We start from the raw sequence: 3,202 nt of genomic DNA on the forward strand, positions 1-3,202 counted from the left end.
CGTCTAGAATAAGGATGGTTTACACCGGATGTGCATTGATTGCTGGGAGTTGAACAATTTGACAGTGAAGAACCATTACACACTTTTACGAATTGATGAACTCTTCGATAAGTTGTACGGTGCATCTTTGTTCTCCAAGATTGATTTGAGATCAGCGTATCATCAGATGAGGGTTAGAGAGAAGGGACGTGGAGAAGAACGTGTTTCGGACTCATTATGGTCATTACGAGTTCGTGGTGATGCCAGATGGGCTCACCAACACACATAGGACATTTATGGATTTTGTAAATTGGGTTTGCTGTGCGATGATCGATCGATCAATCATTATGTTCATAGATGATATCTTGGTGTATTCCAAGACTAGGGAGCAACATGAGGAGCACCTTCGAGTGCTTCTGTGAGTTTTTGAGGTGAGAAGGGCTGTATTCCAAGTTCTTGAAGTGTGAGTTTTGGTTACGAGAGGTTTAATTCTTGGGACATCTCATTAACCTGAATGGGATTTTGGTTGATCTGGCCAAGATTGAGGTCGTGATGCAGTGGGAGGTTTCGAAGTCTCCCTCAGAGATCAAGAGTTTCTTGGGATTAGCATGGGGCCTGATCACGGTGCCCCTCACTCGTCTGACGAGGAAGGGCGTAGGTTTCTGCTGGGGCCTGATCAGTAGGCTACGTTCGAGAGACTAAGACAGAAGTTGTGTGAGGCCCCAGTGTTGATCCTCCCCAAAGGTGTTGATGATTTTATGGTATTTTGTGATGTAACCATCACCGGCCTAGGAGCTGTTATTATGCAGTGAGGGAGGGTTATTGCTTATGCTTCTCGGCAGGCGAAGCCAATGAGGTTCTCTATCCGACACGTGATTTGGAGTTGGGAGCAGTGGTGTTTGCTCTTAAGATTTTGTGGCATTATCTACATGGGGTCCACTGTACCATCTACATGGATCACAAGAGTCTGAGATATGTCATGGGTCAGCCGAATCTAAACATGAGGTAGCGCTGTTGGCTTGACGTAGTCAAGGAATATGACTGCAAGATTTTGTATAATCCCAGGAAAGCCAATGTGGTGGTTGATGCTTTGAGATTCAAGACGGCTCGTGCTGCAATTGAGAGCCTGTGTATGAGGATTTCGATTGATTCGTCGTTGTTGGATTCGATTATGGAGGCTCGGGCTGAGGGAGCCAAGAAGGAAAATTGGAAACATGAGAGACTCAGGGGTGAGATTTATAGGTTTTCTACTAACAGTAGTGGATTATTGACCCGGTATGGACGAGTTTGGGTGCCAGACTTTGGTGGGATCAGGCAGACTGTGTTAGAGGAGGCCCACAAGTCCAGGTTTTCAATACACCACGGAGCCACCAAGTTGTATCGGGACATGAGACTTAGTTATTGGTGGTCGTGCATGAAGAGAGAGATATACTGGTATGTTGAGAGGTTCTTGACTTGTCGAATGGTCAAGGATAGAGGTGGCAATCGTGTCGTGTCGTGTCGAAACACTAAACGGGTTGAAAGTGTCTGACCCTAACCCGACCCATCTAATTAACGTGTCGTGTCATGTCAACCGGTTTATTTTCGTGTCGAGTTCGTGTCAGGTTTCGGGTTAGGGCTATACTTTGAAATATGTCGTGTCATGTAAGGTTAAAAGATTGAGCATGTTGAAAGAGTCGGAGTTGGGTAGGCGGAAAGGTAAAACTAATAGTTTGGAGGCATAATAGATGAAGTCATAGCAAGTTTAGATGACAAAATTAAAAGATTGAAAGTTGGGGACGCGGATGACAAGGTCACTAGGATGTGAGAGTGATGAAAGAGACTGGGTAGTTTGGTAGAGAATGGAAAAACTAAAATGAAGACTTGATCTAGACGACTAAGTCATTTCAACATTACAAAACAATTCAATTCGAATGTTTTCTTTTACTTATGGTTTTGGTTTTGTATCTTTCTAATTTATTTAAATAATTCAAAAAAAACTTGCATATAAATAAATGGGTCATTTTCGGGTCATATTCGAGTTGAAATTCTCAACCCTAACCTTACCCATTTAATTTTCGTATCGTGTCGTGTCAACCCGTTTATTTAAACGGGTTGAAATATCTTACCCAAACCCATTTATTTCGTGTCGGGTTTCGTGTCGTGTCAATTTTTGCCACCTCTAGTCAAGGGGAGCACCAGAGGCCGCATGGAAAAGATCAGCCTTTAGAGGTTCCCATGTGGAAATGAGAACAAATCACCACGAATTTCATCACCAGGTTACCGCAACAACTAAGGGATTTGATGTGATGATTTGGGTGATCGTGGACTGGTTTACCAAGAGTGCCTACTTCTTAGTCATTTGTGAGAGGTCGTCGGCCGAGAAATTGGCCGGTATTTATGTGCACAAGATAGTTGCTCAACATGGTATTCTAGTTTCCATTACATTCGATCGAGATGTTCAGTTCACGTCTCATTTTTGGCAGAAGTTTCATGAGGAAATGGGTATGAGGTTGCATTTAAGCACCACTTATCATCCACATACGAATGGTCAGAGCGAGCGAACCATTTAGACATTTAAGGACATGTTGCGAGCCCGTGTGATTGATTTCGGTGGGAGCTATGGCTCCTACCTTCCCCTAGCTGAGTTTTCTTATAACAACAACTATGACTCTAGTATTGGTGCAACGCCTTTCGAGCTTATCTATGGGAGGAAATGTCGTACTCCAGTATGCTGGGAGAGGGGTCATAGGGTCATGGGAAGGACTAAAGTAGTCCTTCAGATGAAAGAGCTCATTCAACAGATTAGTCAGAGACTTTAGACAGCTCAGATTTGGCAAAAGAGTTATGCCGACAAGCGTCAATCCGAGTTGGAGTTCCAGGTCGGTGACATGGTTCTGCTGAAGGTATCACCCTAGAAGGGTGCAATACGCTTCAGGAAGAGGGGAAAATTGGGGCCCCAGTATATTGTGCCATTTTTTTGATTGCCTGGGTTAGCATGGTAGTTTATATATTGGATTTTCCTTAGAAGCCCAGTCAGATTCACAACACCTTCTATATTTCTTAGCTCTGGAAGTGTGTGGCTGATGATTCAGTAGTTGTTCCTTTGGAAGATATCCAGGTTGATGATCGCTTGGATTATATGGAGAGACCAATGGTGATTTTGGATCAAAAGATGAAGGCCTTGTGCAACAAGGTGGTGTCTTTGGTTAAGGTTCAGTGGCAGCATCGCAAGCGTTCCGAA

This window comes from Lactuca sativa, chromosome 4 (assembly GCF_002870075.4).
Source record: "Lactuca sativa cultivar Salinas chromosome 4, Lsat_Salinas_v11, whole genome shotgun sequence".
Lineage (NCBI taxonomy): Eukaryota > Viridiplantae > Streptophyta > Magnoliopsida > Asterales > Asteraceae > Lactuca > Lactuca sativa.